The following is a 23,585-nucleotide window of genomic DNA, read 5'->3' on the forward strand; positions in this document are numbered from 1 at the left end:
GGGGTAGAGGTCAGAGTTTACCATCAGTTTCACGCAGAAGAGTTTGTAAGATTGGTGTCTGTAGCAACTGTGTGTGCACTGCTTGAGCAAAAAAAGAGGCAGGAAAAATCCAGCGTAGGAACCATTCCCGAGGAATAACTTCTGGTGTAAGATAATATGTATGCACACCCACCCTTTTTGGGCTATTAATTAAACGCCCTCCTTTAGACTTGGTTCGGTTTTTAGCCAGTGGCTCTCCACTAATTACAAAGTAGCCAGCGCAGAACGCCTGGGTTTTAATGCCTGGGTTGGAGAGCGCACGCCCGGCCCCGCAGCCTCCAGCCGGGCCGAGGGGCCGGGGGGCCAACCCCTCGGGACGGAGGCCGAGGACCGGGAATGGAGAGTTTCGATGGTGTAGGCCAGGTGGGGAAATCAAGAACGTGGAGACCGACGCGGAGTCTGCGCGCGCGCGCGCGCGCGCGGGGGAGCCGAGCAGGGAGCCGGCCGGGGACACGCGAGGCGGCCGCGCGGGGGGGTGTCCACCGGGGCCATTCCGACGGAGGTCGCGGGCTGCGCCCCGCACGGCGGGGAGGGGCCGCACCGCCGGGCGTGCGCAGCCTGGAAAGTTTGCAGGCCGGCTCGGCCCGCGTCGCCCGGCGCCCGACCGCGGGCGCGGCCAGGATCCCAGGCTCAAGGTGGCGGCCGCGGGGGCTCCCCGGGCTCGGGCGCCGCGTCCGGAATCCCGGCCATGTCTGGCGCGCGGAGGCGGCCCCCCGCCCCCGCCCCCGCCGCGACCTCCGCGGGGCGCGCCAGCCCGGCCAAGGACGGCCCGACCGCCCGCGCAGGCCGCGGCCCGCGGCGGCCCGGACCCCGGTGAGGAGCCGCGCGGCCGCGGGGTGGGCTTCCCGGGGCCCCCTCCCCCGCGCGGGCGGGGCTGCGGGCGCGCGACGCGGAAGCGCGGGGCTGGGCGGCGGCGCGGGAGGCCGCGCGCTCCCCGGGCCGCAGTCGGCGCGGGCGCGGGGCGCGGCGGGCGCGGGGCGGGGCGAGGCGGCCGGGGGCGGCGGGCGCTCGCGCACGGGCAGGCCGCCGCCTCGCCTCCCCCCCCTTCCCTTCCCTACCTCGGCCGCCCGCCCCCCACCCCCATGCTCCCCTCCCCGAGCGAATCACGCGCCCTCCTCGGACACTCGTAGCGGGCCCCAGCTCCGAATTTATCCTTCACGTGACCTGAGGGGGTTGGGTGGTTGGCTGGGGACCGAGGGGAGAGGGAAAGGAGGGAACGGAATCTGCCGTTACCCGGGCAACAGGCCCCGCCCGCCGGCTGGGGGCCGAGGGGCGGGAGGAGGACGTCAGCACGTCAGCCGGGGTTTTGCGTTTTGATTGACAGTTGCTATAGCGACCGGGTCGGTCCGTCGCCATTTTGTTGGTTGGTTTTTTTTTAAACCCTTTCGCTTCCCGCCCGAATAATAATAAAAAGCCCCATTGGAGTGAGGCGGGGGTGGCGGCGGCAACCGCGGCGGGGGGATCCGGGGAGACTGCTGCCGTCGCTGCTGCTGATCGCGGCCCAGGTCGGGCTGAGGGAGCGGACACCCCGAGCGGGGGGTGCGGGCGCCGCCGCCGCCGCCGCCGCCGCCGCTTCTGCTGCTGCTGTTCCTGCTGCTGCTGTTGGTGCCGCTGCCGCCGCCGGCGAGCGGGCGGGACCGGTGTGAGTGTGCGAGTGTGTGCGAGCGAGCGTGTGCGAGGGTGCGCGCGTGTGCGCGGTGTCTGTCTGTCTGTCTGTGCGGGGTCGGGGGCGGGCGGTTCGGGCTCTCCTGGCGGAGGAGCCGCCGCCGCCGCCGCCGCCCGGGCCCCGGCGCTTCTCGCTGCGCAGGTTCGGAGCGCGCGCCATTTTGTGAGATTTACAAAATCCTCCTCGGGAAGAAGCCGCCGGCAGCGGCCGCCACTCGGCGCCCGGCCTCGGCGCCCGGCCTCGCCGCCGCCGCCGCCCTCCGCGCCGGGCCGGGCCGGGCCGCGCGGCCCCGCCGCCGGGACTCAGGGCCCGGGGACTGCGGTATTTGCCGGGGAGGGGGCTGTCGCCTCCCCGGCCCCGGGCGCCGCTGGAACCGCGAGCAGGAGACAGACTGACTGACCCGGCTGCGGCGCGGCCGAGAGCCGGGAGCGCCGGGAGCGCCGGGGGCGGAGAGAGGCGGCCGGGGCGGCGCTGGCTGCGGAGGCCGCGGCGCGAGCGCGGCGCGGGAGCCCGAGGCTGAGACTCACCGGAGGGAGCGGCGCGAGCGCCCCGCCATCGTCCCGGTGAGTGTCCGGCCGGGCCGCGGCCCCGCCCGGCTCGGCCCGGCGCTCGGCCCCCGGCGGCCCCGCTGCAGCGGGGCCCGCGCCGAGGCCGGGCCGGGCCGGCCGGGCGGGCGGAGGGAGGGACCTGCCATTTTAGGAGGAGGCGCCCGCCCGCCCGCCAGCCCGGGGCCGGCCGCCGGGGGAGGGAGCCCGGGGCAGGCCGGGCCCGGGAGGGGAGGCGGGTGCCGGGCCAGGGAAAGTTACGCAGGGCGGGATCGGGGGCCGCGGCCTCCCGGGGGCCGGGGCCGGGGCCCGGGCGAGCGCCAGAGCCTCCGCTGGCCGTCCGGGCCGAGGGGGGAGGTTGTCGTCGTCGTCGTCCTCCTCCTCTTCCTCCTGGTCCTCGGCCCCAGCTCCTCCCTCGTCCCTCCTCTCCGTCCCCACCGCTGCGCGAACCGCCGGGGTTCCTCACAAGGACAATGCACGGGTTAAGCAACTGGGGTCCGGCTGCCGGTCGGCGGGGACGCGGGGCCGGGCCCGGGCGCCGGCGAAGGTCGGCCGCCCGCCCGCCCGCGGCCTCCGCGGCCCTCGGGGCCTGGCGCCGGAACGGGGAGAGCCGCTGGGCCCCGAAGTTGGGCCGGGAGTGGGGAGCCGTCGCGGCCGCCGGAGGTGGAGCGGCGGGCGGCTCAGCCCGGCGCGGGGAGCCGGGCGCCGTCAGGCAGGGCTTGGAGTCGAACCCGACTTGGCGGAGGCTTGGCTGTGGAGCCCCGGCCGCCCTCGGGCCTCGCAGCCACCCGAGGCCCGGGCGCTCGCCCCGCCGCCACAGGCCGCTCCCCAGCCCGAAACAGTTAAAAATGGCCCAGGTTGTGCGCCCGGCGCGCCGCCGCGCCTCCGCCCGGCCCTCGATCCCGTGGCCCCGGTGCGGGCCCGGTGCCGGCGCCCGCTCGCCGGAAAACCCCGCCGAAGATTTTGGCATCCGCGCGGAGCTTAGCGCCGAGCACGCGGGCGGGGACGGCGGCCCATTTCACCGCCGCGGAGACTGAGCCCGCCGCGGGCCCGGCCGGCCCAAGGTCACGGAGCCGGGCCTCCGCCACCGGGCGTCGGTGGTCAGGCCAGGCTCTGACCACCGAACTCCTCCTCCTCTTTTTTTCTTTTAGAAACACGGGCAGATTTCGGAGCCATTTGTCGGTGATGACTCAGGGCTCTCAGCCCGCGGCCCGTCCGGCCCGGCGTTCAGCCCGGGGGGTGCCTAAGCGTGTGCCGCGCGGCGCGAGCCCTCCCCGCGGCCTCCCCTGCCCGACAGAGCTAGGCACCTTTTTTTAAAGGATTCACTACGTGGTGCGTTTGGCACCCCGCTCTTCCTTTAAGTCCCCGCTGTCCTCGGAGTGTTGCTGAGTCCTGGGAGAGCTCTGTGTAAAGTTGCTGTCAGTCGTTTTCCTAAGGAAGCTCGGATGTGCCCCAGAGCCTTTGATGTGATTTCTGTACTTGTGTTACAATGAGTGAGTGTATTTCCGTCTGGGGTATCCATAATTCTTCGAAGTTAACTTTGAGCTTTTGTCTCCCTGCATTCCTCTTAATTGTTCTTTAAGAGAATGTTATTTTCTGGTAGACTGTAAAGGGGAGCCAGCATTTCAGGAACTAAGGTTTCAAACAAATAGCTGTTAAATAAAAGTTTATTTGTTGGTGGTTAGGAGTCCTGATGTACATAGGATTTACACTTGCAGGGTCCTAGCAGTTTCCAAGGGTTTGCCTTGGCATGGCAGTGGTGTTCATGGTAGCTGTCCAAATTTATTTAGACCTCAAAGCTTGCCAGAAAGTTAAGGACTCCTGTCAGTTTCTACTCCAAGTACTCTTGTAAAGCTGAGTATAAAAAGTTCATATTTACTTCAGAGAAACATAAGCTAAGGAACGAATTCTAGGAGGAAGGGTTACTCCTGGTGTTTCAAAGGTGAAGGCACAGGTCTTTATAACTGGTGGGTGATTTTAGATTTGAAGAAATAGACTTGAAGGAATGACAGTTACTGGTAGAGTTGGGTAAGGGACTAAATGATTTAGTGAGCTCTTCAATATTCCTAGGAGAAGGTTAGCCATGATACCATTTTTTAAACATTGGTGACTTTTTGGCAGGATTTGTTACAAACTTAACATAGAAAATTACTATGTGCTAGCCATCTGAAAGTGCATAAGTTAGTTATTAGGAGCACCAACATTCAGTTTAAATGTAGATAGTCACCTTGCGTGCAGTGCCTTGTTTGGGAATATTAATAGTAAAAAAACTGCTTGGATAGAAATTATTTTTCCCTTTAGAATATTCTCTGAGGTATGTCTCTTAATTTTTCTTAAGAATAGTTACTTTGTGACTTAAAAGAGGTAGGAGTGGAGCCTGGTGGGTGCAACAAGGTATTGAGCGCTAAATAATTTTGTACATATTTATCTGCAAAAGTAAAAGTCAAAATAACTTGTTATAAATAGGATGTGTCATGGCCTTTGGCATGTTTTGTTTTTTAAATATAGAAAATATTATTTGTTAAATCTTGGCTATTATTTGAAAGTTTTTTTTTTTTTTTTAAAGAAATAGAAGCCAGGTGCCAGTGGCTTATACCTGTAATCCTAGCTACTCAGTAGGCTGAGATCTGAGGATCATGGTTCAAAGCCAGCCTGGGCAGACTTATCTCCAGTTAACCACCAGAAAACCAGAAGTGGCACTGTGGCTCAAGTGGTAGAGCACTAGACTTGAGCTGAAGAGCTCAGGGACAGTGCCCAGGCCGGAGTTCAAGCCCCATGACTGACCCCGAATTCAAGCCCCATGACTAACCCTCCCCCCCCCCCCCCAGTTCAAGCCCCATGACTGACCCTCCCCCCCCAAAAAAAAGAGGATCTTAGAAATTTAGACTATCCAAGGTTGTTGTTTTGTACATGTTTATGGTTGGTGAGTCTAGGTATGGGAAGAAAATTGGAATAGAAAGAACTGTGTTATAGGTAAGAAGGGATTGTCTTGTACTTGACATTAAAAAGACTAGTAGATGAGGAGGGCTTAGTTGGTGATATCTTAGTATTTGTGATCTAATAGATATGTACTGGTTTTTGCTTTGGCATTAGTTCTCTTACAATGAAAAGCTTTTATTTTGCCCCTCCCCTGCCACCCAAACACACCCATATTATTCCTCTCTTTCTCTGTCCAAGAACTTAACCATTCAAACGCGGCAAAACGTACAAAGTTCCACAAAGTCTCCATCAAGAATTTGGCTCTTTACTCTGAATTTATTAGTCTTAGAATTTGAGGGTATTCCTCAGTAGTAGTCTAAACTATGAGCTCACAGCCTTTGCTTTTTATTGGTTTTCTCTCCCTACTTCATTTTAGAAATAAAGTTAATACTTGACAGTACTGAGGTCACCTGAACTTGATCCTACAGTTTGCCCTGTGTGTTGCACAATGGCTTGTGTGACTGGTGTATGACTGGTGGATGGCATCTTACAGGAATGGTTATGCCTTCAAGAACTCTCACTGTGTTTTCTTGATTTAGTAGAGAACTCAGGTGAATTCATAACTGCTGCTTCCACAATTTGGATTAAAAATTTTTTTTTGGGGGGTGAAAATTTGTGTTTTAATTTTTGAAAGAAATCTGCAAATGATTGTAAGTTGCCTAATGTTTCTCTGCTGTTGCCCCTTAGAAAAGAAATGGAAGCCTTGCCTCAGGTCGACTATTAAGTTTAGAGTTGCAAGTTTAGCCATTGGGTGTGTGAGATTGAAATGTAGACTGCACGTGGCTGATTTAAGGTTAAGGTTCATATTAGCTAATGCTGGCAAGTCTGGTTTCTTAATCTAGTGCTGTAGGCAGCCTCAGTTTCAACTTTTGGTGTATGGAGACAAAATGATTCACAATTATATAATATGAAACACCCCCCCCCCCCCCCCCCACCTTTTGAGTTAAGCCGTTGCTTTGAAATCCTGTTTCCGGAGTTTTGTAGTGAGTTCAGATTGGTTGTTGGAGATACCTTATGTTGAACATCTTCTGTGATGCGGTTCCTCCCAGGCTAGGTGTGCTTGTTGCTAATAATGCGTTGTTTCAGTCTCTTGACAGTTGGCTCTTTACCAGATCTATGTTCTCTCTTTTCTAGAAGGTGATTTTTTGAAAGTTTGTATTAAAAATTTTGAGAAGTGAACTTATTTTTGTCCTTGTTTGAGGGACTTAGGCTCTTCATATTATGTACAGTGAGTATAGTTTAAAATGTGTGGGCCATTTATTAATAATTTGGAGTTTTATCTCCCCATAATTTAATTTTGAGTTTAAGTTTGAATTTTGAGTTTCAGTTGAATTTGGGGGGAAGGAGGTGTTAATAAACTGGTTTGACATGAAATGAAACCACCTTTTAGCATCAGCTCTACTGAGTTCATCTTAGTCATTAAACACATTTCTAATGTCAAGAATTGGCTTAAACTTTATAAGGTTTAACATTTTTGTTAAGGTTTGTATCTTGGCACATGTACTTGGGTAGAAAGATACTCAGACTGTGGCATCTATCCCAGATCTTGTTGACAGTGTAGTTACAGGTAGCCGTTGAGGGGCATGCTGTTGTGGAGAAGCTCAGCTGTGGTGGGATGGCAGAGCTTGCTGCCAGTCAGCTCTGGAGACGCATTCCCTGCTAGCGGAAGTGTTAGGCATGAGGTCTCTTGAAGCCTCACTTTTCTCAGTAAACTGGGGTTGATGACAGTTATCATAGGGTTCTTGTGAAGGTGGTGATAGTGAATGTAAATTAGTTTTCTCCTTTCCTTCCACCTTTCTGTTTAACACATACTCAAGCATAACTGCTTGTGAGAAACCTCTTCCAACCCCAGCCCAGGTGAGGTTCCTGGACACTCGGCTTTTCTTTCACATTCTCTCTATATAGTATAATCATTTACGTCCATGAATATATTTATTTATTTCACATCAGATTCTTTCTCTGTTAGATTCATTGGGACAGAAAACATTAGCTTTCTGTAGTTCTGGAGTTTGAACTCGGGTCTTAGTGGTCACTACGCAGTCATTTCCACTCAAGGAGTCCCTTTTCCTTTAGTTATTTTCCTTTAGAGTCTTTCGTTTCTGTGATCCTTCTATTTGCCCTTTTCTCATGTAGCTGAAACAACAGGTATGCAGCACCATACCCTCGTGTGTGTGTGTGTGTGTGTGTGTGTGTGTATGCACGTGCGTGTGTGTGTGTGTGTGGGGGGGGGGGACTGGGGCTTGAACACAGAACCTGGCACTGTCCCTGAGTTTCTTTGGTCAGGCCTAGCACTCTTCCACTTGTGCCTGGCCCCACTTTTTTTTTTTTTTAGTTGGTTGTGGGGCTTGACCTCTGGGCTTGGGCGCTGCCCCAGCTTTTCAGCTCAGCACTTCATCAAGGTGAGCGCTCTACTGCTTGAGCCACAGTGCCACTTCCGGTTTTCTCGTGGTTTATTGGAGATGAGAGTCTCACGGACTTTCCTGCCTGGGCTGGCTTTGAACCGTGATCCTCAAATCTCAGCCTTAGCCACTGGCGCCTGGTGTGACCCCACTTTTATTGGTTAAGATGGGGTCTTGAACTTTTTCCCTCCTGACCTCCAGCTGTGATCCTCCAGTCTCCATATAGAGTAGCAAGGATTTCAAGCCTGAGTGGCTGTGCCTGGCCATAAGTCTTCCTTGATCAAAGCGTGACTGCAGAACCTGGCATATAGCAGGTGTGGATATGTGTGTGTGTATGTGTATGTCCGTGTATGTGTATGTGTTTGTACGTATGTGGAAGGTGTATTCCTACATGCTGATTCCTGCCTAAGTACTACACTTAGCTGTTTAATCTTGAGTGTAAGAACTTCTCTGTGCCTTAGGATTCTATATATCAGTTGTGGATGTCACTAGCTATCCTGCCCAGGATTTGGAGAATTTAATGAGATGCTGGAGGTTCTCTCTCTCTCTCTCTCTCTCTCTCTCTCTCTCTCTCTCTCTCTCTCTCTTCTTTCTTTCTTTCTTTCTTTTTTGCTGGTCATGTGGCCTGCTAGCACTCTACCACTTGAGCCACAGCACCACTTCTGGCTTTTTCTGCTTATGTGGTGCTGAGGAATCGAACCCAGGGCCTCATGCATGCAAGGCAAGTACTCTACCACTGAGCTACCTTCCCAGCCCTTCTTTCTTTCTTTTTTTTTTTTTTGTCGGTGGTGGGGCTTGAACTCTGGGCCTGGGCGCTGTCCCTCAGCTCTTCAGCTCAAAGCGAGCGCTCTACCACTTGAGCTACAGCGCCACTTCCGGTTTTCTGGTGGTTTATTGGAGATAGGAGTCTCACGGTCTCTCCTGCCCGGGCTGGCTTTGAACCGCGATCCTCAGATCTCAGCCTCCTGAGTAGCTAGGATTACAGGCGTGAGCCACCAGCGCCCGGCTCCTTCTTTCTTTCTTAGCATATAAGATGATTATAAAAATAAGATGATAGAGTTATTACTAATCTCAGAAATGGAGTTGTCCAATATGAGGTTTATTGTAACTCAGAGCAAGAATTTGCAATTAGAGTCTCAGCTTTCCAAATTGTTAGGTAGCTGTTATTTAATATGTATTGTAAATTGAAACATTTCTTTTGTGTGTGCATGGATATGCTAGGTAGAACTCAAGGCCTGGGCAGTGTCCTTGAACTTTTATACCCAAGGCTAGTATTCAACCATTTGGATCACAGCTCCACTTCCAGCTTTTTGGTGGTTTATTGGAAATAAAAGCCTCATGGACTTTCCTGCTTGGATTAGCTTCGAACCATGATTTTCAGCTCTCAGCCTCCTGAATAGGTGTGAGTCACTAGTGCCTGGCTTCTTTGTTGAGATAGGGTCCTGGGAAATTCTCTGCTGTATTGGCCTTGAACCATGATCCATCCATTTCCAGCTTCCCGAGTAGCTAGGATAATAGGGGTGAGCTACTGGTGCCCGGTTATAAATTTAAACTTCTTCATTTTTTTGGGTACTACTCCTGAGGCTTGAACTTAGGGCCTGTGTATTGTTTCTGAGTGTCTTCACTCAAAGCCAGCTCTCTACCACTGAAGTTACAGCTCTTGCAGCTTTTTCTTTTCTATCATTTTCTCTTTCTTTCTTTCTTTTTTTTTTTGTGTGGTTAATTGGAAATAAGAACCTCAGGAACTTTTCTGTCTTGGATGGCTTTGAACTGTGATCCTTGAATCTCAGCCTCCTGAGTAGCTAGGATTACTGGTGTGAGCTACCTTTTGATATGCATTAGTTAGGATGTTAACTGGGGCTGGGAATGTGGCTTTGTGGTAGAGTGCTTGCCTAGCATGCATGAAGCCCTGGATTCTGTTTCTCAGTACTACATAAACAGAAAAAGCCAGAAGTGGCTCTGTGTCTCAAGTGGTAGAGTGCTAGCCTTGAACACAGAGAAGCTCAAGGTCAGTGTCCAGCCCTGAGTTCAAGCTCCAGGACCAGTCAAAAAAAAAGAAAAAAAAAAAAAAGAATGCAAGTTAACTTAAACAGTGAATGAAACAAATGGTCTGAGACTGGTAGTACTGGTAGGATATGGGGACATGTAATGGCTTTTCTTGTTGTTTTCCTGTATTTAAGGCGTTACCTTTCTTTTTATAGTACAAAACATCTCTACACCATTTCCATAGTCCAGAATTAGGACATAGAACCGTCAGATACCTTCCCTTTAAAGATAAAACAGGAAGCTGCATATAAGACCTCTGTGTATACCTTGTTGGTATCATACAGTCATATTACCATACTTGGCTGTAAAGAGAAGCTGAGATATGAGGTAGGGTGGCTGTTTTGCTGAAAATTTGTTTAGAAGAGCAGAATGGGAAAATTAAACCTTACCTTCCAATTCCCAAGTGTTCTGGAAGAAATTTTTGGTAAAAGGCAATTTATTTTCTATATTTATATCTTCTGAACTATATATAGTATGCAAACTCAAATTGGTTATCAGTTATGCAATATATACATCTATAGTCAATTTAGGAAAATATATCTATACTTTTAGCAATGAAGGAATTTGGGACCTAAAATTTGTACTGACGACCTTTTTTTTTTTTTTTGGTCAGTCGTGGGGCCTGAACTTGGTCCTGGGCGCTGTCCCTCTGCTCTTCAGCTCAAGGCTAGCACTCTACCACTTGAGCCACAGTGCCACTTCTCGCTTTTTCTGTTTATGTGGTGCTAAGGAATCGAACCCAGGGCCTCATGCATGTGAGGTGAGCACTCTACCACTGAGCAACCTTCCCAGCTCCCAAAGTGTAATTCTTGATAGCTGTGATATCATGTACATTTGAAACCTAAGCTTTTGGATTTAGTTTTAGTAGTTTACTAGACTTACCCTGTGTATGTATTCCTGCTTATTTCTGCAGCACAGTATGCCAGGAGAGCACTTGGATCTTGTCAGGATTTTAGTAAATGTTTGTGTTGTTGAACATTGCAAGTGATGATATGAACTATAGTCTCATCTTTAGTTTCTGTGAGTTTGAAAAGACAAGGAAGATCTAGAATTCCTTTAAACTGTTATTTAATAGGGACTTGGGAAAATAATGATTATCAGTCTCTTGGACAACTCATCAGAATCCTGGGATTCTGAAGCTCAGATACTTGTCTTTCTGTAGATTAGGGGTAATTTATGGAGTCTACTTTCTTTATAAGGATTTACAGGTAACTGAGATGCAGAAGAAACATTCTGAGAAACAGTGTTCCTCTCTTACTGCAGTAGGCAATGAATGCAAAGAAGCTAAGTGACTTAGCTTGGTGCGTCAAGATAAGTAGACTTGAGACTAGCTTTAGTTCTCCTGACTTCTGGTTAGTTGTTCTTTCTGCAGAAGAAAGAATGGTGTACAAAGCCTACAAGATGCATTGGGATTTTTATAGGAGTAGCTGTCACTCTAAAATACGTTGCTTTTTGTGTGTGATTTCATCCCTAGTAAATGGTTGGCTCGCTTAATTGTCCTTTGAGTCTAGTAGAAAAATGACTCAGTCAACAGAGTATTTAAAAGTGAGAAGTGGAAGTTTTAAGTGAGGCTTTGTTAGCAATAGTACTGTGGTGGACAGCAGTAGGGTAGGTAGATTGGATAGGTAGGACTTGTCTATAACCCTATCAGTTCTATATTCTTAGCTACTCAGGAGGCAGAGATTTGAGGATGGCCATTTGGAGGTAAGGCAGTCTGGGTAGGAAAGGCTATGAGACACTTATCTCAACGACCCGAAGTCTGGAAGTGGAGGTGTAGCTCAAGTGGTAGAGCTTTGGTCTTGAGCAAAAAAGCTCAATGACAACATACCTGGGCCCTGAGTTGAAGCCCCCAGACCAGCACTGAGAAAAACCAACGAAACAAGGAACAAACGTAGATCTTGTCCTCAAGTTATTACTTTCTTTTTAAAAAATCTTAGTGCTTAAAGTTTTCACTGTTGGAATTTATTACAAGTTAGCAGCTACACCAAGAGCTTTTTGGAGAGGGAGAGGGAAGAATGTAGTACACTTGCCTCTCCTGAGGCAAACTGAGAACTGTCACTTGTGGGACAGTCACGGGCTGACAGTGATAGGAATGTGCATAATCTTGCTGAGGATCTCTGAACTTTTTTAACTATTATACTAGAGCCCATGGATATGGAGCTGAGGCTCAAGTGGTAGAGCGCTAGCCTTGAGTGAAAAAGCTCAGTGACATGGCCCAGATCCTGAGTTCAAGCCCCAGAAACTGGGGCTTGACATATACAATTAAAAAAAAAAAACCAAGCTCTATACAATATCAGACACATTCTTCTCCTGCTCCAAAGATAATAACTTGCTTCCCTACCAGAAATATTCTATGTGTCTCTATATATAGTGTGTATAAACTATTTAATATGTATTGTTGTTACAAAACTTGTATGTTTAGTATGATCACCTCCTTTTTGTGGTGCTGTGCATGCTAGGTGTGTGTTCCAGCCACTGAGGTACACCTGCAGCCCTATCCTAGTGCCTAGACATTGTGTGTGTCTTTCTGCTTGTACAAAGTATACATTAGAAACAAAAGCATACTAAACACACAGTTTTGCAACATAAACTTCCTACTTGATCTTAGAATTCCACATCAAGTCAGCACAGGGACTTGGGCTCAAGCTTGTCATCCTAGCTACTTAAAAAGGTAGAGATAGAGGTGTGAGGCCAACATGGGCATTAGTTGAGACTCCCCTATCAACTAATGCCCATGGGCATACTGTTATGTGTCTGTTACTCTAAACTACAGGAGGCATGTGTCTGACATACCTTTCACAAAGGGCAGCATAAATAGGAGGATAACAGTTCAGCCCAGCCCCAGAATAGAGACCCTGTATTGAAAATAACCAATGCCTTTAAAAAGGAGGATTAATAGAGTAGCTCACGTGGTAGAGTTTGCTTAGCAAGCATGAGGCCCTGAGTTCAAATCTCAGTACATCAAAAAGAAAAGACTGATTCCTGTACTAGCTGACAGAGCTACTCTATGTGTGGTGTGTGTGTGTGTGTGTGTGTGTGTGTGTGTGTGTGTGTGTGTGTGTGTGTGTGTGTGTGTGTGTGTGTGTGTGTGTGTGTGTGTGTGTGTGTGTGTGTGTGCGCGCGCGCGCGCGCGCACGCGCGTTTGCATCTGTGTAGTTCCTGAGGCTTGAACTCAAGGCCTAGATGTTCTTTTTTAGCATTTTTGCTCAAGGCTGGTTGGTGCTATGCAGCTTGAGCCATAGCTCACTTCAGCTTTTTGGTGGTTAATTTGAGATAGAATATCAAACTTTCCTATGTGGGTTATCTTTGAACCAGGATCTTCATATCTCAGGCTCCTGAGTAGTTAGGATTTGCTCAAGGGTAGTGACCTACCACTTGAATCTTTTTTTTTGGGGGGGGGGGGGCGTTGGTCGTGGGCTTGAACTCTCTGGGACCTGGGTGTTGTCTCTGAGCTCCTCATCTCAAGGTGAGCACTCTACCACTTGAGCCACAGCATCACTTTCTGTTTTCTGGTGGTTAATTGGAGATCAGAGTCTCACGGACTTTCCTGCCTGGGCTGGGTTTGAACCATAGTCCTCGGCTCTCAGCCTTCTGAGTAGGTAGGATTACAGGCGTGAGCCACAGGAGTCCTGCTCACTTGAGCCTTTGTTGGTTAATTTGAGATAAGTCTCATGGTCTTTTCTGCCCAAGCTGGCTTTGAACTGTGATCCTCATATCTCAGCCTCCTGAGTAGCTAGAATTACAGGTGTGAGCCACTGGTGCCCAACTTTCTCTGTGGTTTTTAATGATTGTGGAGCATTTGATTTTGTGGGTGTTCTTTTATTTAATACTAATTAATGGGCATTTAAATTATTTTCATACTTTTGTTCTTTAAACCATGCTGTGGTAGTATTTTTTGTGCATGTTGTGGCCTGTGAGCATTAGCCAAATGATGCTTATTTATGAGAAAAATGGCTGTTTGAGTATTTGAGTATGTACTGCCGAACTGTCTTCCAAAAGATAGCACTACTTTATACTTTGACCACCAGTGTCTGCAAGTAGTTTCCAGTTTCTTACAAATGATCTAAAGGTTTTAAATCTGTGCCAACTTGACAGGTAAATAATGTTTTAATTGTTTGGATTTGTATTTCTTTATGACTGAGTTTAAACACCTGAAATGGTATTATAAGCCTTTTTTGCTTTTTCTTTGAGGTAAAGTTGCAATGTTGGGACTAGATCTTAAAAGAGGGATATGAAGGATATGTAGGAGTCCAATAGGGTGGTCATGAAGGGTGACAGACGTGTTTGGACATTGGAGAGACAAAGAGGCTTGGAGAGAAGGTGAAAAAGGGACAGGGGCAGATGAGCATGCTCAGGAAGGCTGGGGACAGCTGTGATGGAAAATGAAGGGAAAGTTTTTAGCTGGTCTGTTGATTAAAAATTACGGATTAGAAGAGAACACAGCAAAGAAATGGAAGGTGTAGGACTGGGAAGGTGGCTCGGTGGTAGAGTGCTTGCCTTGCATCCATGAGGCCCTGAGTTCGATTCCTCTGCACATAAGCAGAAATGGAAGGTGTATTCTATCATCAGTGTGACCAGAGTTTCTGGAGAAAGAAAGAATGGAAGGTCTGTTGAGGCCAGGAGCTAGAGGCCTTTCTGGGCAACACCCACAGAGGTTGACTGGGAGCAGAAAGGAAAGAGAATGACAGGAAAGTCATGAAAGGAAGTTCCTGCGTCCCATTAGAAGCATGTGGAGAGCCAGGTGCTGTCAGCTCACGCCTGTAATCCTAGCTGCTCAGGAAGCTGAGATCTGAGGATCACGGTTGAAAGTCAATGGCTTGGGAAGTCTATGAGACTATCTCCAGTTCATCACAGAAAAAATCTGCAAGTGGAGCTGTGGCTCAAGTGGTCCAGTACTACTAGCATGGAGCTAAAGGAGCTCTGGGACAGGGCTCAGGCCCGGGGTTCAAGTCCCAGGACTGCTCCCCCCCCCAAAAAAAATTAGGTGGGAACAATTTGCAGCACCTTTAGGGATGAGCTTGACTATGGGGCAGCAGGAGATGCCAGAGGCCGTGTTTGAAGCTGCAGATCGCAAAAGCAAGTAGTCGTCATTTATAAAATACAGAGTAACAGATAGGAGAAGTTCATTTATTCTGTTTTAGTATTTCCTTGAAAACCATGATATTCTCTTTATTTATACATGTATTTTAAGAAATGTGATCAGCTAAAAAGCATCTTGTGAGTTGATAGTAAGCTTTTAGCAAGCCTTGGATTACCAAACTGGAATTATGGCTACCACTGTCTTTGCCATCTTGGAAGATTTGTCCTAATGGAGAAATCTTTAATAGTCTTCTGTGTAGGCTGAAGGACACAGTCTAGAGGAAACATAAATTCTCACTGGGGGACCTCGAATATATAAACTTGACCACTTTAGATGGTGCTCTCTTGTGGCAGTGGGTACTGAACTCAGGGCTTGCTGCTGAACTATGCCTTCAACCCAAGGTTCAAATAGTCCTTTAAAAAGTTTTTTTGACAATTAATTTGAGTTAAAGGTTTATTTGGGTGTGCCTAGGGCTCTAGTCCTTAAGACAAATAGGGTTTGTTAAAATTTTTCCGATTTGGTAATTTTCTCATGAAAAGAAAAACTTCTACCTAGTGGTGATTTTACTTCCTGCTTTAACACCACTTGTCATTGGTAGACATTACTTCTGTGGGATGAAAGATTGTTTTGTGACAGTTTTTCAAAGGAATAAGATTTCATTAAGTATTTCAAAATTTCTAATTTTGTTTGCATTTCTTTATGGTTCCATAGTACAGCTTAAAACCTCAATAAATCTAGGTAAATTTGCCTAGGAATTGTCCTGAAGGCCAACAGTTACTCTACAGCAGTTGTAGAAAAATGAGATTGATGAGAGGAGTTTTAGGATTCATGGCAGACAGATTGGAAAAGTTGTCAAGTATAAAGTGGGCATATAGAAAGATCAAGGAATAAGAAAAGTTCATTTGAATGGGCAGAAATAGAAGAGGGATTTGAGTAAATGAGCCAGATTTCATCGTCATTTGACTCTTTAATGGTTGAGACTCTCAAGGTGAACCTTTCCACTCTTACCCAAATGATCTGCCTGGCAGTGTTGCTGCAGTCTCACTTCTCAGGTCCCCTGGGTCATGTGGCAGTAGCTGTCTCCCTTTCTGTCCCAAATCATCTCTTCATTAACTACTTTTCCTCATTCATTTTCAGCCTAGATAAAAACTTTGTTAGGGGAAGGCCTCCTACTCTCCCCAAGTCTAAGCTTAAAAAATTTCATTTTTCCTGTTCCTTTATAATTCTTACTATAGGTTTTTTTTCTTTTTTTGGTCGTGGGGCTTGAACTCTGGGCTTGGGCGCTGTCCCTCAGCTCTTCAGCTCAAGGCTAGCGCTCTACCACTTGAGCCACAGCACCACTTCCAATATAGTTTTTTTTTTTTTTAACTGTTTGATAGACTAGTCCTTTGAAGAAATTAACAGTGGTATTTTCCCTTTTTCCTATTCTTAAGGGTTTCTAGAGTGGTTGATACTTAGTAAACACTAAATAAATATTGTTGAATGAATCAATGAACAGCATTTTCTGATTTTTGCTGGTTGGTGTTGGGAACCTAAAAACTGGGACAGAGGATTAATTGTGGACTTAAGTAAGAACAGGGAGTTTGGAAGTTTGAGGAAAAGGAGGGTGAGGCTCTTTAATGATAGAGGATTGGGCTAGGCACTTGCTGGCTTATTTATACCTGTAATATAATCCTAACTTACTCAGGAGACTAAGATCTAGGGATCAGTCTTCCAAGCCATATCTGAGAGACTCTTCTCTCCAGTTAATTTGCACAAAGCCGGAAGCAGAAGTATAGCTCAAGCGATAGTGTCTTCTTTGTGCTGAAAAACTGAGCAAAAATCCTACACCCTGACTGAGTTCAGGCCCCGTTGTCAGCATATAAAGAAAAAAAAGATAGACTGGAAAATCTGTGTATTTACTGTACAAACTAGAAAGAGAAGATTATTTGTGGATTATGAGTGCCTGCTATATATTGGTAGTTTAGTATTGAGTGTGAAGTGGAAAGAATTGTGCCTTCCTTATTAAAAGTATATGTAATGTTACCAGTTTATTGAACTCAGTACAGTCATTGGTGGTCATTTGGAGCAGTTCACTTAGGCAGTTTATTTAGCACATCTCAATCATTCTGCCTCAACTTCCAGATTGCTGGGATTAAAGGCATGAACCACCAAATCCTGTTGTAGTTTTAAATTATAGAAGGGAATCAGCTAGGATAATATATTTATTAGCCTTATTCTTAGCCAACAGAGTGATGCTCATTCAACTGCAAATCTAGCACTTCTAGCTTTGGTTTCATTTAAAACGGACAGAAAAGTGAAGAAAATAGTTTGTATGCTAGAAAGCTTTGATTTCAAATTTAGATGAGAAGAAAGTATAGGCTTATAGAATGGACAGATTTTTAAAAGAATGAGTCTTGTAACTAGTTAGAAAATTATTGAGGCTATTGAGCATGTCAGTGCTTTTTAAATTTATAAGATTAACATTTGTTTCAAGTTTTTTTTTTTTTTTTTTTTGCCGGTTGTGGGGCTTGAACTCTGGGCCTGGGCGCTGTCCCTCAGCTCTTCAGCTCAAGGCGAGTGCTCTACCACTTAAGCCACAATGTCACTTCCGTTTTTCTGAGTGGTTTATTGGAGATGAGTCTCATGGACTTTCCTGCCTGCCTGGGCTGGCTTTCAACCGTGACCCTCAGATCTCAGTTTCCTGAGTAGCTAGGATTACAGGTGTGAGCTACTGGCACCCGGCCAGTTACCCATTTTTGAACTTTCAGAGAGGAAAGAAAGAAACAGACCTTCTGTAGCCCATTAATTGAAGAGGTAGATAAAAGTTCAGAGTGTGGGATTGTTTCCCGGTACTAGAAGTTTATTCGTCTTTGGATGATTAATAAAATCTAACTTCTATGTTTTAAGAAGTCTTTATTTGAGAAGTCTTGGTGAAAAGCAGAGACCTCTTTCCAGTGTGAGACCAGCTGTTCACTTTCCCTTTGTCTTGTGCAGTCAGGTGACCTACTTGTGCCTGACTACCTCAGAAGCACATGGCGCATAGAATCTGTGCTCCAGGTTACAGAGTGAGTGCTGTGTGTTTTTCAGAGGCAGCGTCAGCAGAGATTCCACTTTCAACATTCGAGTGTCTGGTCTCAGGGGTGTCAAATACAAGTTGCAGTGTCTAAATCTTGTGTGGCCTTTACTAGACCAGATCTATTATTTGAAGTTTGATTCTTCTTTTTAACTGGGACTTGTCCCCTCATGGGGTTTTCTGGGAATTACCTAATATACTTTAATAACTTCCCTTTCAGTCTCAACAAAGCCAGAGCTAGTTGCTTTTGTTTGCAGCTAAACCTTCCTTTAGATGATGCTAATTAAGATAATAGACAATTCAAAAGAATTCTCCAGGGTCTGGCCTACCTGCATCAAGATTAGAATTTACTAATGAGAAGAGGTCTTGGTATATGTTAAATACTTATAAAACAGTTTGCTTATTGGTTTAATTGTCAAGTTCAAGAGTCTGGCCTAGGCCAGGATATAGTCTAGGTGGGAAGGGAATACGCAAGTGACATGATACAGATCCCTTTACCCATAGATGTTAGTGTTGTAAAGATGTAGAAGAAGCGAGAAGTCAAATAATATTATTACAAAGGTGATGGATGAATGGTTGGGCACCAGTGGCTCATGCCTATAATCCTAGTTACTTAGGAGGCTGAGATCTGAGGATCAAAGTTTGAATGTAGCTTGAGCTTGAAAAGTCTAAGAGACTCTATCTCCAGGTAGTCAGCAAAAAGCTGGAAGTAGCGGTGTAACTCCTTCAGTGAAAAAGTCAGTCAAGAGTCCAAAGCCGTGAGTTCAATCCCCAGTACCATCTCACACACACACACAAAGTGAAGATGCATAACTTACATATTGTGTGTACGTAGGTGTTACAGTTTATAAAATGTGTAGTTTTGAAAGGTTAAAGTTTGAGGCAGTGACCACCACTTGTTGCTTGTTTCTATCTAGCAAATCAACACGTGGTGGTAATCAAAACACCTGGTTGATTGTGTGCCTATATAAGACCTGCAAATCCTTAGCTCGGGGCTCTCCTCCTGGGCTCCGCTGTGTGGAGTGTAGGACGAGGCCCGAGCTGCAGACCGTTTAAATAAAACATCTGTAGAGTCTGACTCTCGGCGGTCTTCTTGCGGGGGTGGGGGGGGTCCTGCGACCTTGGCATAACAGTTTAAACTTAAGTTCAAGGAATTAGGACTTGTACTTTTTACTGTGAGATAGTAGCATTCTGAATTTTCCCTCCTACCATAAACATCTGGAACATTGCACAAAAGACTTTTCAGATACTGAATACTAGGTACTAAAGGACTAAGATCCCTGATAGATGAGCAGTGAATGAGGTAAGTCCCATGATGGCTTAGTTTCCTGCCTGGAGGCACTGAGGTCTGTGGGGAGGGGGATTCTAAATAGAAGGTCATTGAGTTCCCAACTCAGTGACCAAAGATTGGAAAGCTACAGAAGCAATGGTTAAAGCTGCAGAAGACCAAGGGCTTCTGCTTTGAGGAACAGAGTTCTAGAGAGAAAGGAGCTAAGTATAAAGGTTCTATCCATCTACTTAAGTGTTGTTAGTGGTTCTCTTAATTGTTTGGATGAATACTTATATAAATAAATAGGATACGGTTGCATAAAGGAACACTCTTTGGGGAAGCTGTGAGCATGACAATCCTCAGAAAATATACAAGGTTTAAAATTATTTGAGTACCAGAAAGGAAAGATCGCAAATGCGTGATTTGTTGAAACTCCAGAAGGGCCAAAGTAGTCCTAAAGTAAAGGCCTCTGTGGATCAGTCTGGGGGGAGGGGGGGAGGAAGAGAGAAAAGCTTACAAATAAACCTCAAAAGGAGTAATCTCATCTGAAAATAATGTAAATTGCTTGTCATTGCAGTGTCCAGTGGGTTCCAAAGAAACAATAGATCCTAGTCCTAAGCCCTGTAAAAGGTACACTATTAAATTAAACATGAAATAATGTGAAGAAGTATAGGTAAGAAATCAGGTGAATGAAATCTGAAACTGACACAAGAAGGTAGAAATAACAAACAAGGACATTAATAACAAGGCAGTTCTCTAGAAAATGAGGCACAGACATGGAAAATAACTGGATGATAGCTTTATTAGCTATTACAGAAAAAGAAAGGTAAGTAAGCTTGAACATACAGAAGAGAAAACTCAGTGTAGAAACAGATACAACAAAGAGAATTAGCTAACAGCATTCTTAAAAAGTCCATATGAAATTGAGGGTCAGGTTGTGGTTTCATGTTGACATCTTGATACATGAGTTTTGTGCAAGAGTAATTGCGATTATAACTTGAAGTGGTTTTGGTGTTGTAGTTAGTGTAGCTGGAAAAAAGTATTCCAACAAAGCAGCAGGGTATGGTAGAAAAGATTGATCTGTTGTACTACTTTGTATTTCTTTCATTACAAAACAATGCAAAGTTAGCTCAAAACACATGTATACATTTATTATCTCATAGTTTCTGTGTGGCAGATGTCTAGACACATTTTATCTTAGTACTCTTTCCTGGGACCTTAGGAGGCTGGAAGTATACTGCCTGAGGTTGTGGTCTCATCTGACTCCTGAAGGGGGAAAGAAAGGTAGCCCTTCTGAGCTCATGTGGTTGCTGGCAGTATTCTATTCCTGTGCATTATCATACTGAGAGTCTCTTGCTGCCAGTTGGCAGGTGTCTATGTGCTATGTGCTCCCTGTTAACTTGGCCACTTACTTTCCCAGAGCCAGCAAAAGAGTTAGTTACTTTGTAGTACAAGTGTCAGTAACTGTGGTAATGATGTCCCATTACCATTGCTATATTCTGCTGATTGAAATCTTTACATATCCTTCTTGTAACTTGGTGGTGGTGGGGGGAGCGCTGGATGAAGACATAAGCAGTATGAGGTAGGGTAGCTGTGGACAATCACACCTTCCTTTCTCTAGCTTCATAAATGTCTCCAAGCCCCAGTTTCTCTGTAAAGTATTTCAGACTTTGTCTTGTGACTCCATCTCATCTTTAGATCTCAGCTATCCTACGTTCAGTGACTTTCCTGACTCCCCTCCCTCCTTTAAGTTAGGTTTCAAGCACCCTGAACTTGTATTCACCTTTTGATATACTTAACTGAATTGTATAGTTGTTGCATTTGTTTCTGCTTTCTTTAGACCAAGCTGCTTTCAGGCAGGGTTGTATGTTTGGTTCATTGCTGTATCTTGAGTGCCTTGTACACATGGCACATAGAAGACTCCTTAAATGTTGGGTGTTTAACTATAAAACTGATGTTAATGTATGCATTCTTTCTTTGATAAACATTTTTAGTATTACTATTCCAGTACTGGAGAAGTCAGTCTGAGAGATTGTCTCTGGTTCTGAGATGGTCAGGCTTTAGCATTTGGGATCTAGGTGTAATAGTTTTAGGACTATGATTAGAAAGGTTTGCAGAGTGGATGCTAAGTAGTAGCAAAAATAGTTGAGAGGCTGGAGGGACAAAGACACAGTAATAAAACCACTCCTAGTATACTGGAAGCAGGATTCATATTTGGGACCTTCTCTCCCCAGAATGTGCTCTGTAAAGCATTAGAACTTGAGGTGGGAAGAAAGTAAACTGGGAGAATATTGGAGAGAAACAACTCACACATGAACATAATATGGCGGTTCTCCCTCCCTGTTAGTTAGGTTACCACAGTCTTTATTGATTTTGCTCCTAACTCTTTTTTTTGGGTGCAGTCGTGGGCCTGAACTCTGGGCCTGGGCACTGTCCCTCAGCTCTTCAGCTCAAGGCTAGCGCTCTACCACTTGAGCCACAGCACCACTTCTGGCTTTTTGTTTCTGCTTATGTGGTACTGAGAAATCGAACCCAGGGCCTCATGCATGCAAGGCAAGCGCTCTACCACTGAGCCACCTTCCCAGCCCTTTGCTCCTAACTCTTATAAATACAAACATACCACAACTCAATTAGGTATTGTTTTTATTTAACCTGTGATGAAAGCTACTTTTAGATATGAAGTAATTTCCCCTAAAATTAGTAACGTGGTAGAATTCAAATCAGATGACAGCCTTCATTCCTAATTTTTATACTGTATTTCTTCTGTGGGGCATATTTTTAGCAAACACTAGATTTAGTTTTGTAAGAGCAGGAATCATGCACATATGTATGTTAGAACGGAATCCACTTTACCCTATAATATGTTTATAGGGAAATGGGAGTTAATGTACTAATATCTGAGCTTCCCAGCTGGAACTTCTTAAAATACTTGGTCTGTGGTACCAGTTAATATAATCCAATCAGCATAGTTCATAAGAAAACAAAGTTTTGTGTTTTTACTGCTTCTGTCTCTTCTACCATTTTCAAACCTGCACGCTATCAGATTTTGAGTTGTATCTGAAATAGCTTGCTTTCAGATACTATTCGTCATAGACTTTCCAACAGATCAGATTCTTAGTCCTTTTCTGCTTTCTGCTTTAATTTTTTGAGACGCTTTCTTAAACATTTTCAAATTTTCTTTTATTCATAATCAGTTATCATTTGACAACTCTATATTGCAAAATGATTTTACTTTATAAGCTGCTTTCCATGAAAACAAAATGATGAGCCAGGCGCAGGTAGCTCATGCCTGTAACTACTCAGGAGGCTGAGATCTGAGGATCACAGTCCAAAGCCAGCCCTGGCAGGAAAGTCCTTGAAACGCTTATCTCCAAGTAACCACCAGAAAACTGGATGTGGAGATGTGGCTCAAAGTGATAGAGTGCTAGTTGAGCAAAAGAGTTTAGGGACAGCACGTAGGCCCTGAGTTCAGGTCCCACAACTAACCAAGGAAAAAAAAAAGATAGAAAAAGAGACTATAATGAACTCTCAGTTTGTTTTTATTTAACTTGTGATCTCTTTAGAAAATTGATACTCTTGCCATGTACAGTTGGCTCATGCCTGTAATTCTAGCTACTCAGGAGGCTGAGATCTGAGCCAGCTTGTGCAGGAAAGTTCATAAGACTTTTATCTCCAATTAACCACCAAGAAAGCTGAAGCTAGAGCTCAGTGGTAGAGCAAAAGAAGCTCAGGTACAGAGCCTAGGCCCTGAGTGCAAGTTCCAGGACCAGCGCGCGCGCGCACACACATGCACACACACGCACACACACACACGCGCGCGCGCGCGCACACACACACACACACACACACACACACACACACACACACACACGGACTATAATCCTGATAGTTTATCTATCATACCTTTAAAAAAAGATGTTGAAGGTTGGCAAAGCGCTTGCCTAGCAAGTGCAGCGTCCTGGGGTTGAACCCCAAAACTAAAAAAAAAAAAGAAAAAAAGATGTTGATACCTTTAACGTTTAAAGATTATTTTTTCTTCCAGATGAAAATTCAGATTGCTTTGATTGCCTTATAATTGTATTTTTTTGGGGGGGGGGTCCGGTTGTGGGGGCTGAACTCTGGGCCTGGGCGCTGTCCCTCAGCTCTTGAGCTCAAGGCTAGCGCTCTACCACTTGAGGCACAGAGCTACTTCCGGCTTTTTTTTTTTTTCCTGCTTATGTGGTGCTGAGGAATCAAACCCAGGGCCTCATGCATGCAAGGTAAACACTCTACCACCGAGCCACCTTCCCCGCCCCTATAATTGTATTTTTAAAACAGTATATTCAAATCAGAATCTAAGTAAGGTCCATAATTTATCATAGTTTGACACATCTCTAAAGCTTCCTTTAATCTGTTGGCTACTCCAATGTTTTGTTGCTGTTTTGTTTCTCCCGTTGGAGTTTCTGTATTTAATTTCATTTGTAGCTTCCTGTGGCTTGGGTGCTTTTGAATGTATCTCCATGATAA

At 46.3% G+C, this 23,585-nt stretch overlaps 1 protein-coding gene across 4 annotated transcripts in view; it reads left to right on the top strand.

Moving 5' to 3' along the window:
- The first annotated feature begins 345 nt into the window (after positions 1-345).
- Dyrk1a (dual specificity tyrosine phosphorylation regulated kinase 1A) overlaps positions 346-23,585 on the top strand; it is a 132,513-nt gene continuing 109,273 nt past the window's right edge. Inside the window, exon 1 of one of the 4 annotated variants that reach the window (XM_070030673.1) lies at positions 346-402. The gene's annotated coding sequence lies outside the window, so the exon portion shown is untranslated. Of the gene's footprint in view, positions 403-2,024; positions 2,269-3,604; positions 3,744-23,585 lie in introns of those variants that run through there. The other 3 variants (XM_070030671.1, XM_070030674.1, XM_070030672.1) reach the window with 3 other exon arrangements.

This window comes from Dipodomys merriami, unplaced genomic scaffold (genome assembly GCF_024711535.1).
Source record: "Dipodomys merriami isolate MVZ:Mamm:240054 unplaced genomic scaffold, mDipMer1.0.p SCAF_2, whole genome shotgun sequence".
NCBI classification, from domain to species: Eukaryota; Metazoa; Chordata; class Mammalia; order Rodentia; family Heteromyidae; genus Dipodomys; species Dipodomys merriami.